Raw genomic sequence first — 12,998 nt, forward strand, 5'->3', positions numbered from 1 at the left:
ACATGCTTCTTTGGACTTTAAATTTGCTTTGTTTAAATCTCTCTTTTTAACATTCGATGCCTTGATATGTGTGTTAAGTGATTTATGAGATTACAGGGCAGAAATAGCTTAGAGGATGGAAAGGAAGCATGCAAAAGTAGAATGAATACAAGAAACTAAAGAAACTGCTAAAGCCGTCAGCCTGACCTCTTCGCACTAAAACTGTCATAACTTGAGCTAGTGAGGTCCAAATGATGCGGTTCTAGTTGCATTGGAAAGCTAACGTCTGGGACTTCTATTTGATATATATAATTTGTCATAGTGGCCGTAGAGCTAGGCGACGCAAACCCGTGCTCTACGCGGACGCGTCGCGGTGACGAAATCAGCATGGCAGATTTCATAACCAGCGAATTCTGGGCTGTTTTTGACCCAATTCTCGGCCCAGAAAACACATATTAGAGGTTATAAAGTGGGGAATACATCCATTCATAGGGGAACTTCATACAATATTCATAATTTACTTTTCATAATTTAGATGTAGTTTTTAGAGAGAGAGGTTCTCTTCTCTTTCTTAGGTTTTAGGAATTAGGATTTCTCTTAGTTTTAGGATTTAGGATTATTTCTTCTTCATCACAGGTTCAATGTTCTTTTAATTTATTTTCTACTTTTATTTATTACATTACTTTAATTGTTATTTATCTTTTCAAATTGGTTTATGAACCTTCCATGTTAGGATTGATTTTCTTAATTAATACACATTGAGGTATTTCGGACTTATGATTGCTTTCTTTAATTTATGTTATTGATGCTTTCGCTTTATCCAAATTATTTTTATTTGAGTATACTTTCTTCCCTTTTGGCTTTGGTTAAGTAATTGGTAACACTTGAGTTATCAAACTCAGCTGTTGATTGAAATTGGAATTACTGATTGATCTGGATCACTCTAAAACTAGTCCTTCCATAAGGATTGACTAGGACTTGAGGATCAAGCTAATTAGTCCACTTGACCTTCCTTTGTTTAGTAAAGGCTGACCAAGCAGAATTAAAACCCAATTTCATCACACCAGATAAGGATAACTAGGATAGGAATTCCAGTTCTCATACCTTGCCAAGAGATTTTATTATTATTAATTTATTTTTCTTGTCATTCAAACTACTTGCTCCTTATTTCAAAAAAAAACCCCAAAATATACCTTTGCATAACCAATAATAAGAACACCTCCCTGGAATTCCTTGAGAAGACAACTCGAGGTTTAAATACTTCGGTTATCAATTTCAAAGGGGTTTGTTACTTGTGACAACCAAAACTTTTGTACGAAAGGATTTTCTGTTGGTTTAGAAGCTATACTTACAACGCGATTATATTTGTGAATTTCTTTACCGACAGGAAATCCGATCGTCAAAATGGCGCTGTTGCCGGGGAATTGCAAACGTGTGCCTTATTATTGGTTATTGTAAATATTTTTCAAAAAAAATTCAGATTTTTATTTTAAAATTTTTATCTTATCTTATCTTAGTTTTAAATTTCAAAAATCTTATCTTTTTTTTCAAAAATCATATTTTTTCGAAATCTTATCTTATCCTTTTTCAAAAAAAAAAAATCATATCTTTTTCAAAATCTTATCTTATCTTTTTTTCAAAAATTATATCTTTTTTCAAAATATTTTCTTTTTGTTAGTTTTTGTTTTTATTTTTTCTTACTACTATGAACTCTCACCCCTTTGGCTATGAGTCTGGTTACAATTATGTTGCAGGAAAAGGAGATTACAATGAGAACATGCATCAAGGTTGGGATAATCAAAGATGGGAGGAGCCACAAGGATTTGATCAACCCTCATGGCAATAACCACCTCCAATGGACTATCAACAACCGTTCTGTGATGCTTATCAAGGCAATGGCTATGGTGAGCGCTCTTTTGATTATCAACAACCACCACCATATGCCTATGAACCCTCTCATCAATATAGCTTTGGACCACCATACTCACAAGCCCCTTTCCACCATTCACCTCCATATGACCCTAACCCATATTCACCATACCAACCACCTTATGAGCCAAATGAACCATACATAAAATCACCCCCATTCCAACAAAATTACTCTCATAAGCTACCACCTTAATATTCACCATCTCCATGCCATTATCAAGATAAACCACCTTCCTACCATGAACCATTTCTCTAAAATAATGTACCCTCCTATCCACCCCAAACCTCCATGGAGAACACACTTACCTCTCTCATTGGTCTCACCTCTAAACTCCAAAATCTTATATCCCGCATGGACTAACATTCTACCTCCAATATTCAACCATCAAGCTCTAGTGCACTTCCTTTTTAACCACATAATGATCCACTCATCCCATCACCACCATCCATGGAAGAGCACCCACATTCATCAATCCAAGAGCAACATGATCCCAATGATGCTATTAATATGGAACAAGAGAAAAGGGATCATCTTCACAAATCCATACTTCATAAGGAGCTAGAGGAGGCACTAAAGGTGAAGGTAGAAGAGACCTTTGCTGATGAGGGAGTAGTTGAAGGGAGTTGTCATAGAAAAGAAATCATCAAGGAGGAGTACGATTTTATACTTAAACAACTGGACAAAGCAGCAATTATTGAAAAGGAAAAAGTGGTTGCAGACTTAGGAGATGCAGAACCTCCATGGGAAATTCAAATCATAGAACCTCCTTCCAAGACGTTTGAATTTGATGTTGAAGAGGGTGTACAACCTCCAAAGCATATCATAGTTGAAAACTTGGAAGAGGTTGATCAAGAGATGGAGATTCAAGAAGAAAAAGCACAACCTTCCATACCCTTGGTGAGATATGAAGAAGAGATTGAATTGGAAGAAAGCTACCAAGAGGAAGAGGTTGAAGTGGGTAAAATTCTTATCCTTGACCTTTACTTTCCTACTTGAATATGGGCTACTAGAGACGGATGGTCAGCTTAGAGCTCTTTGTGGCATTAAGAGTAAGAGGAAGATGGTCAGTGGTAAGAATTGCCCTTCAAGGTTCATTATGGTTGGAAGCTTTAAGTTTAAACGCAAAGGTTGGTGTAGAGCTCAATTGAATGTGTCTAGGAAGTTGTTTGGACGCTTCAGTGAGAATTCTAAGGCTGAACCACCCGGATGGAATCATGATAATCAAGTTGAAGACGGGTGTAGAAACAAGATTTGGGATCCGGGAATATATGAGGATCAACTTTTTGAGCTCAAAGCTTGTGGAAAACTTCATCAACGCTTGGTGAGTTTATTTGGAGATGTTGAAGCTTACTGGAAGTCCAAGCGTTGGTGGCAGTTTCAAGATGAGTTCAAGCACAAGCCACCATGACAAAGAGCTCGCCAAATGTCCAACTTAAGGACTTTAACTAAAAGTGCTAGGTGGGAGACAACCCACCATGGTATGATCGTTCCTTTTTCAGTTTTAATTCTAGTCTGTTTTGTTTGTTTTTGAGTTTTGATTGGACTTGGAATCATGCATAACATTCATATTATCATTGCATTTTGCATACTGCATTATTACAAAAAAAATGGCACGCGACGCGACGGCGTTGCCGACGCGTTCGCGTCATATGTGCCTCAAGGAAGAAAAGAGACTTTACAGAAAGTCACGTGAAATCGTAGTTGGAGGCGTGCCTTTGGCACAAATTGATCCACGCGACCGTGTCGCTGACGCATTTGCGTCATTTGCGAACAATGCCTCCCACGCGTCTGCGTCACGCGAACGCGTGACCTGAAAATCGGCGTAAAAAAGGTGTATGGCAGCAAGTTGTGATGGAGTGGGGCTAGACTCGTGCTAGAATTACAAGCCCTACCACGCGAACGCGTGCCCTACGCGAACGCGTGACCCACGCGAACGCGTGACCCACGCGAACGCGTGCCCCACGCGAACGCGTGACCCACGCGAACGCGTGCCCCACGCGTCCGCGCCGTTTTTCAGACAAAGGTCAATCACGCGATCGCGTCCCCCACACGACTGCGTCACCCTAAAATTTGGCAACATGAGTTTCAAATAGAGAGTTGCGCGACCGCGAGACTGCCCTCACGCTAATGGCACGAAACACTCCACGCGAACGCGTGACCCACGCGTCCGCGTCACTTCATAGAAGCGCTATCTGCGCAAACGCGTGACCCACGTGTTCGCGTCGCCTGCGCCGCACAGCTTATCCAAATCGGCCAAGATATCTTATCTTTTCTTCCCCAAATCTAAATCTTTTCTTTCCCTTCTTATTTCTTTCTTCCTCCTTTCTTACTTTCTTTTTCTTTTTCCATTGGTGTTAAATTTTTCTTCTTCAACTATTACATCTTTTCTTGAATTATTTTGGTGCTTCATGACTTGTTTTATTCTGATTGGGTATTATTCTTTATAAATCAATGCTAATTTTTATAATACTGATATTCCTTTTGCATTGATATGTACTTACACTATTTTGCATTACCCATACCCTATTTCCCATTGTTGCAATTCTTGCACTATTGATATGACGTATGCTTCTATTGTTTTTTCACTGCATGTTGTAGCTACCATGTAATTGAGACCTTTATTATTTGGCATTAACCAACCCATATTTTATTTATTTTCTTATCTTTATTTCTGGGTTACTTTTCTTCCTTTTTCTCTTCTTTCAGGATGACCACCGAGGAAGGGAAAAGGAAGAACTTCTATATGGGGAGACTGGCAAGTCAATCTGCACAATCTATAGAGAAAGGCATCAGTTGGAGCAGCCCGTCCACTTGTACATCTTAGCATGCACCGAGGACGGTGCAACCTTTAAGTGTGGAAAGGTCGATACCGATCTCCATGGGTTAGTTATTCTCTTCTCAACACCAATGTCTTATTTTCTTTATTAGTTCATTATTGCATTGCATAATAGATTGCATGTGTAGTTGATTGTTTGCATTTAAATACTACTTGGTTGAAAAATAATAAGTTTCTTTCTAGGACCCTATTTTTGAAAAAATTTCACTAATTTAAATTAAAAATTAAAATTTTCTATGTGTTAAATTTGTTTGAAGTTGTATTTGAAACATGGTTTTTGAGCCAAAGAATACACAACCTGTGAGATTTTGAGCTTATTTACATGGTTACATTATTTAACCATAAATTTTTATTCTTGTGTGTTTTCTTCTCTATAATTGCAATCTTTGCTTTGTTCCATTCTATATGTCCATTATTTAGTATATTTACATGCTTGCATATGATTGAGGCCATCTTTTGATTTTTAGCTCACTTATCCCAAATAGCCTACCCTTTCAATCGCCTTTGTTAGCCCCCTTGAGCCTTTTTGACCCCCTCTTCTGTTTTATAACCACATTACTAGCCTTAAGCAGAAAAATAAATTAAAATCCCAAGTTGAATCCTTGGTAAGCTTAAGATAGATATTGTGTATAATTTAAGTATGGAAAATTTTATGGGAACATGGGATGATAGGAAAAAAGGGAATTAAATTGAATAAGTTATTCCAAAATTTGGGAAGCATGCTCATGTTAAATCAAAATAATTAAATTACCATGTGCATTAAGATTAAAAAAATAAGTAATTAAATAAGGGGATACATAAATTACCCCAATGCAAAATAAAAAGAACCAATGCACATGGGACAAAATTCAAAAATAAATTTGGTGCATGAGCATGTAATACAAAAGTGGAAAAATTTGGGTAGCTAGGTAAAGAACTTTGAAATTATATAAAGTGTGTATGTTAGGTGAAATCTTAGACTAAACGAGGATTCACTTTGTTAGCTCACTTAGCCTTATATATACATCCTTACTTTTACCTCAGCTCCATTACAACCCTGAAAAAACCTCATGATGTTTGCATTGGTATGCTAAATATTTGTTGATTGGTTAGATGAGGAACAAAGTTTAGAAAGCATGATTAGAGAAGAGTAGAGTGAATTACCCTATACACTTGAGAGACTAGAGTGATATACACTACCCGTAAGAGGTTCAATGCTTGATTCTATGTTCCCTGCTTTCATGAGCTATCTTCTTACAAGTTTACTTGTCTTTTATTGTGTAATTTGAATTAGTGGAATTTGATTCATATTTTTCTTGGAGAACTTATTTACTTTTAACCAAGAAGGTAGAAACATTTTGCATGTAGTTGCATTCACATAGATAGGTTGCATTGCATACTCTCTATCATTCCTCTTCACTCCTTTACAGTTTCTCTTGAGTTTAGCATGAGGACATGCTAATGTTTAAGTGTGGGAAAGTTGATAAACCTCTATTTCATGGTTTGTCTTGTGCTCAGTTGAGTGATTTTTATCAACTCTTTACCCACTTATTCATACTATTTGCATGGTTTTACTTTTTCCTTCCGGATTTTGTGCTATGATTGAAAACATGCTTCTTTGGACTTTAAATTTGCTATGTTTAAATCTATCTTATAACCATTCGATGCCTTGATATGTGTGTTAAGTGATTTCAGAGATTACAGGGCAGGAATGGCTTAGAGGATGGAAAGGAAGCATGCAAAAGTAGAAGGAATACAAGAAACTGAAGAAACTGCTAAAGCTGTTAGCCTGACCTCTTTGCACTAAAATAGTCATAACTTGAGCTACATAGATCTAAATGATGCGGTTCTAGTTGCATTGAAAAGCTAACGTCCGGGGCTTCGATTTGATATATAATTTGCCATAGTGTCCGTACATCTAGGCAACGTGAACGTGTGCTCCACGCGGACGCGTCGCAGTGACAAAAATCAGTGTGGCAGATTTCATAACCAGCGAATTCTGGGCTATTTTTGACCCAGTTCTCGACCCAGAAAACACATATTAGAGGCTATAAAGTAAAGAAATGCATCCATTCATAGGGGAACTTCATACAATACTCATAATTCACTGTTCATAATTTAGATGTAGTTTTTAGAATGTTTTAGGAATTAGGATTTCTCTTAGTTTTAGGATTTAGGATTATTTCTTCTTCATCACAGGTTCAATATTCCTTTAATTTATTTTCTACTTTTATTTATTACATTACTTTAATTGTTATTTATCTTTTCAAATTGGTTTATGAACCTTCCATGTTAGGATTGATTTTCTTAATTAATACACATTGAGGTATTTCAGACTTATGATTGCTTTCTTTAATTTATATTATTGATGCTTTCGCTTTATCCAAATTATTTTTATTCGAGTAGACTTTCTTCCCTTTTGGCTTTGGTTAAGTAATTGGTAACACTTGAGTTATCAAACTCAACTGTTGATTGAAATTGGAATTACTGATTGATTTGGATCACTCTAAAACTATTCCTTCCATAAGGATTGACTAGGACTTGAGGATCAAACTAATTAGTCCACTTGACCTTTCTTTGTTTAGTAAAGGCTGACCAAGCGGGATTAAAACCCAATTTCATCATATCTGATAAGGATAACTAGGATAGGAATTTCAGTTCTCATACCTTGCCAAGAGATTTTATTATTATTAATTTATTTTTCTTGTCATTCAAACTACTTGCTCCTTATTTAAAAAAAATCCAAAATATACCTTTTCATAACCAATAATATGAACACCTCCCTGCAATTCCTTGAGAAGACGACCCGAGGTTTAAATACTTCGGTTATCAATTTTAAAGAGGTTTGTTACTTGTGACAACCAAAACTTTTGTACGAAAGGATTTTCTGTTGGTTTAGAAGCTATACTTACAACGCAATTATATTTGTGAATTTTTTTACCGACAGGAAATCCGATCGTCAGGTTCAAACTAATAATTTTGAACTAAAGCCATCATTATTCCAATTGGTACAAAGGGACCAAATTGATGGTAGCCCACAAGAGAATTCAAACAAAATATAGCTAGTTTTCTAAAGTTATGTGACACAATAAAGAGCAATGGAGTTAGCCCCAAAGCCATCCGACTAAGGCTATTCCCATTATCTTTAAGAGATAGGGCCACACAATGGCTCTAAACTCAATCCTTAGACAATATTATTTATTGGGAGGACTTAGTTAGTAAATTCCTAACCAAGTACTTCTCCCCTAAAGTTAGCCCAGTTAAGGTATGAAATTAATTTCTTTTTTCAAAAGGAGAGTGAATCACTCTATAAAATTTGGGAAAGGTACAAAGAGATGCTCCAAAAATATTCACATTATTCCTTTTTTGAATGACTTCGAATCGAAATCTTTTATGATGGTGTCTCTCATGCCTCAAGAATTATGATTGATTAATCGGCTGAAGGATCTTTACATAGAAAGACCCCTGAGGAGGCATTGGAATTGATAGAAATAATGGTAGCTAATAACGTCATGTTTACATCTAAAGGTCCACTAAAAAGGGTGTAATGACATTGGACACAATGGATGCAATCCTTGTTCAAAATAAACTCTTGACTCAACAAATCTCTTCACTCACAAAACAATTCAAACATAAACAAGTTTCAGCCATTGGAACGCAAGCCCTATGTGAATTGTGTGAGGGAACACATCCGAGTGAAGAGTGTAAATTGAGCAAGGAGGATCAATCGTTCATTGAGCAAGTAAATTTCATGGGACTTTCCTTAAAGCCAGATAATGATGCATTCTCAAAAACTTACAATCCTAGTTAGAGGAATCATCCCAATTTTGGTTAAAAAATCATGGACAAAGGAACTACAATGCCCCTTTTCAACAGCAAGATAATTATCAAAAGCCTTTATCTTTGGAGCTTGCTATTGAGAAACTTTTCCAGACCACCAACCCCTTCATACAACAAACACAAAGTTTCATGCAAGAAACAAAAGCCAACTTCAAAAATCAAGAAGCTTCAATCAAAAATCTAGAAGTGCAAGTTGGACAAATTGCTAAATAATTGGCAGAGAAGCCTCTAAACTCCTCTAGTGACACAATCCCAAACCCTAGGGAGAAATGCAAAACTGTCTCTCTAAGGAGTGGAAAAGAAATTAACAAGGAGCTTCCTAAAGAGAATGAGACAAAACTTGAAGAACCTCCAAAAGAGATTAAAAAAAGGAAAACCTAGAGGAAGAAAAAGCTCCTACACTAATAGAGGCCAAGAAGGAAAAGGTGAGAATCCATGAATCAAGAATTTCATATCCTCAAAGGCTTTATAAGCAAAATTAAGAAAAGAACTTTTCCAAGTTCTTAGAGATTTTCAAGAAACTATAAATTAACATCTCATTCGCTAAAACCTTAGAACAAATGCCACTCTATACCAAATTCATGAATGAGCTATTGTCCAAGAAGAGAACTTGCAAGGAAGAAGAAAAGGTCATCCTTACCAAAGAGTGTATTGCCATCATTCAAAGAAAACCACCTCAGAAGTTAAAAGATCCCAACAGTTTTTAAATTTCCTGCACTATTGGGGATGTCACCATTGGTAAAGCTCTGTGATCTAGAAGCTAGCATCAATTTGATGCCTCTGTCTATGATGAAGTGTAAGAATCGGAATTTAATTAACCTTTCAAATCAGATAAGATAATAATTTAATTGCTCGAAATAGGTTTGAAATTTTAGAAATAATAATTAGAAAATATAAAGGTGAAATTTGAATTCAATAGATTTTTCTGATTGGGAAAATGTATTTTCTGTGAAATTTTTTTGTAAAAATGCATACCGATACTTTAGCCGGCAGTACTGGTTCTAGTCTGTCCAGTACCTCATATTGAGAAATATAAGATTTTAAAAATTGAATTTTATTAATTTGTAAAGATAAAAAATCATTTAGAATTGAAAACTGGGCGCTAATCTTAAAGGTTTTGTCCAAAGTTAGGCCAAATGGACCAAAAACACTTAACGGGTTAAACCAGATCTAAGTTGGGACCAAGCCCAACATATATAAATATAAGTAATGAGCATTTAGCTCATTTCATACAGCCTTGGAGAGAGAGGGATGGTGAGAAGAGAAAAGAGAGATTTGGGGTTTAACTATTCACCCAAACCTTATTTTGCTCATAACTCGAGCTACAATACTCCGATTGACGTGTCATTTATGGCCATGCAAAACTCTCGTTGAGCCCGTCATTTCTAACTGATATTTGTAGGTAAGAACTCAAAAATCGCACTTCAGTTCTCTGCCCTATGCATTTCGCATTTTTGGGTTTTGTTTTTTGATAGATTTTGTGATTTTGGTTGTTTAGAGGTGATCTAGTATTGGAATACTGTTGGGTTTCGCTCCTAATATTGTCGAACAAGGTAAATCTCTTTAAACTTTTGTGGTTTGATGTTTTGGTTAGTCCAAATGTTAATTTTATATATTATATGATGTTAGATTGAGGTTTGGTGTTTGTTGGAGTGAGCTTGGTGGTCTTGAGCTTTGAGATTGAGCTTGGTGGTCTTTGCTTGGTGTTTTGAGTTGCGTGAGAATCGGTCAAGGTATGATTTCGATTTTCTCTAGGTAATATGTAATGTTTCGTGAACCTTAGACTAGTGGACCTTAGAATAAATTTGAATTGTTGATGATGCATGATGATAATTGATTATTGTGATGATTTTGATGAATTATGATGGTGGTTGTTGATGTTTGATGATAAATATTGATTATAATATTGGGTATTGGATCTTGTGATTGATGTTGATAATAAATGTTGTGAATGCTGAGTTTTAATGATTGATGAAATTGATGAATAAGAATATTGATGGATTTCGACTGTAGTGATGATGTTTTATGATTATTAGATTGATAGAAATCTAAGTAAATTTGTGAGTATTGGATGGTTTAATAGCTATATAACTGAGAAATGGTTGGAAAATATTTATTATAGATTTTGAGTATGTTTAAGTTGGTATAGTTTTGAAGTTTTGGGAAAACTAGAGAACTTGTCAAGTTTTGTAAAACTTTATTTTTGATAATTTTTTGTGAGGCATAACTTGGGTTGGGAATTCCCTTTGGGTTGGGACTCTCGCGTACGCAAGCGAGGTGTTGCATACGCGACCACCCATTTTTGCAGTCTTGCATACGCGGACAAGGAATTTGCGTACGCGAGACCCCTGTTTTGCTAAAAACTTGTTTTCTTTCAATTTCAACTGGTTTTCTAACTTTCTACACTTCTTTAATTGATGTTTTAAGACTTCAAACTAGTAATTAGACTTTGACGCTAATAAGGAAGAGTTAAGGGACTTAAGATTAGATTTTCTGTTAGAGTGTTTAGAAGACGGAGACTTAGGTTTTTGAAGTACTGTGGATGAACTAATTGGGTAAATTGGTGGAGTACTATATTGGTTACAAACTTGAGAACTTGGAAACTGATGATGGTTAAGATGAACTTAGAACTTGGATATAAATGCTTAAGATTGTTGGAGGTTGATGAACTGGGTATCAAAGAACTTATGCTATGAGAAGTGATCATTGAGACTGAATCTTATGATATTTATGTATTGAGGTTGATGAGTCATTATGCGCCTCGGGCAAGGACGGTGGTGAGTCTTGCTTGTCAAGGTCGCGGTGTCGGTGTAAGGACGGTGGTTAATCCATCTTATGTTGAGATGTGAGGGTTGGGGTAGTATCCCACTCGCATAACCTTCTCTGCTGCAAGAGAACGCCAGACACTATATCCTTAGAGAGGGCATGCAAGTGCGCTAGGCACTATATCCTCGGAACGGTAGTACGCCAGGTACTATATCCTCGAAATGATAGTACGCAGGGCACTATATCCCTGGCGTGGTAGAAAGGCTACATCCGAAAGAATATATTAGGTTGGTATTTATGGACCGACAAGAGATATCACAAGTCAATAGGATAGACATTCATCATGTGCATCTTCTATATGTTTATTTGCTTTGCTTAAATTCTATTATTCCTAAATGAATCACATGCCTACTTGCTATTTGTTTTACTTGCTGTATATGTATATTACTTGTATGCATGACAGAGGAAAAATGTCGGTAAAGATTTTCACAATAAAATCGCGTTGCAAATATAGTTCTAAACCGACTGTTAAACCTCAATCAACGTTTAGTTAGGTTGTCACAAGTACAACCCCCAATAAAAATAAACTAAAGTATTCAAACCTCAGGTCGTCTCTCAAGAAATTGCAGGGAAGTGTAGTTTATTATTGGCTATGAGGTATATTTTGGGGTTTTTGTAATGAGAAATGAGAAAGTAAAATGGCAAGAAAATAAAATAATAACTAAGAAAGCTCTTAGCAAGGAAAGAGAATTAGAATCCTCATTATCATCCTCAATTGTGATGGTAAATGTAAATTGCCTTCACTTAGTTAACCTCTAACCAATGAAGGAAAGTCAAGTGCATACAATCAACTTGAGTTCACAAGTCCTATTCAACTCATACGAGAGACTAGATTTAGTGAAGTTCAACAATCAACAAAAGAATTTTGATAACTCAAGAGTCTCTAATTGATCAATCGAAGTTATGAACATAAAAATCGAATCTAAAATCTAACTAAGCATTTTATCAAACACTTGGAAGCCACAAAATAAAAGCATAGAAAATTAACAAGAAATGATAGAATCTAAGATAAACAAATGCACGGAAATAACCAACAATTAAAGAAAGAAGCAATAAACATGAAATACCTCAAATTGCATTAAAAGGAAATTGAATCTAACAAGAAGAGTTTATAAACTAAATTGGGAAAATAAAGAAATCAACAAGAGAAGATAACTAAGATAATAGAACAATAAAATGTAGAAGAGAAACTAAATTAAAGTAAGATAGAAATTTGAAATTGAGAAGAAATAAAACTAAAAGAAACCCTAAAACCTAGAGAGAGGAGAGAGCCTCTCTCTCTAGAATTCTACATCTAAACCTAATATGTGAATGAATGAAAAGTTGAATGAATGATGTCCCAGCTCCATCCCCAACCTCTAATCTTCAATTTTGGGCCTGAAACTGGGTCAAAAGCAGTCCAGAAATCGCCCTCAGCATTTTCTGTTGATTGCAGCACGTGACGCTCGTCACGCATACGCGTCAGACATGCGTACGCATCACTGAACGAATTCCTAGTCACACGTACGCATCATCAACGCGTGCGTGTCGTTTGTCTACTGCACCGGTCACACGTATGCGTGCGTGCGCGTCGAGGCTAGCTTCTCAAAACTTCAATTTCTTGTGTTC

Source organism: Arachis hypogaea, chromosome 10 (genome assembly GCF_003086295.3).
Source record: "Arachis hypogaea cultivar Tifrunner chromosome 10, arahy.Tifrunner.gnm2.J5K5, whole genome shotgun sequence".
In the NCBI taxonomy this organism is placed as follows: Eukaryota; Viridiplantae; Streptophyta; class Magnoliopsida; order Fabales; family Fabaceae; genus Arachis; species Arachis hypogaea.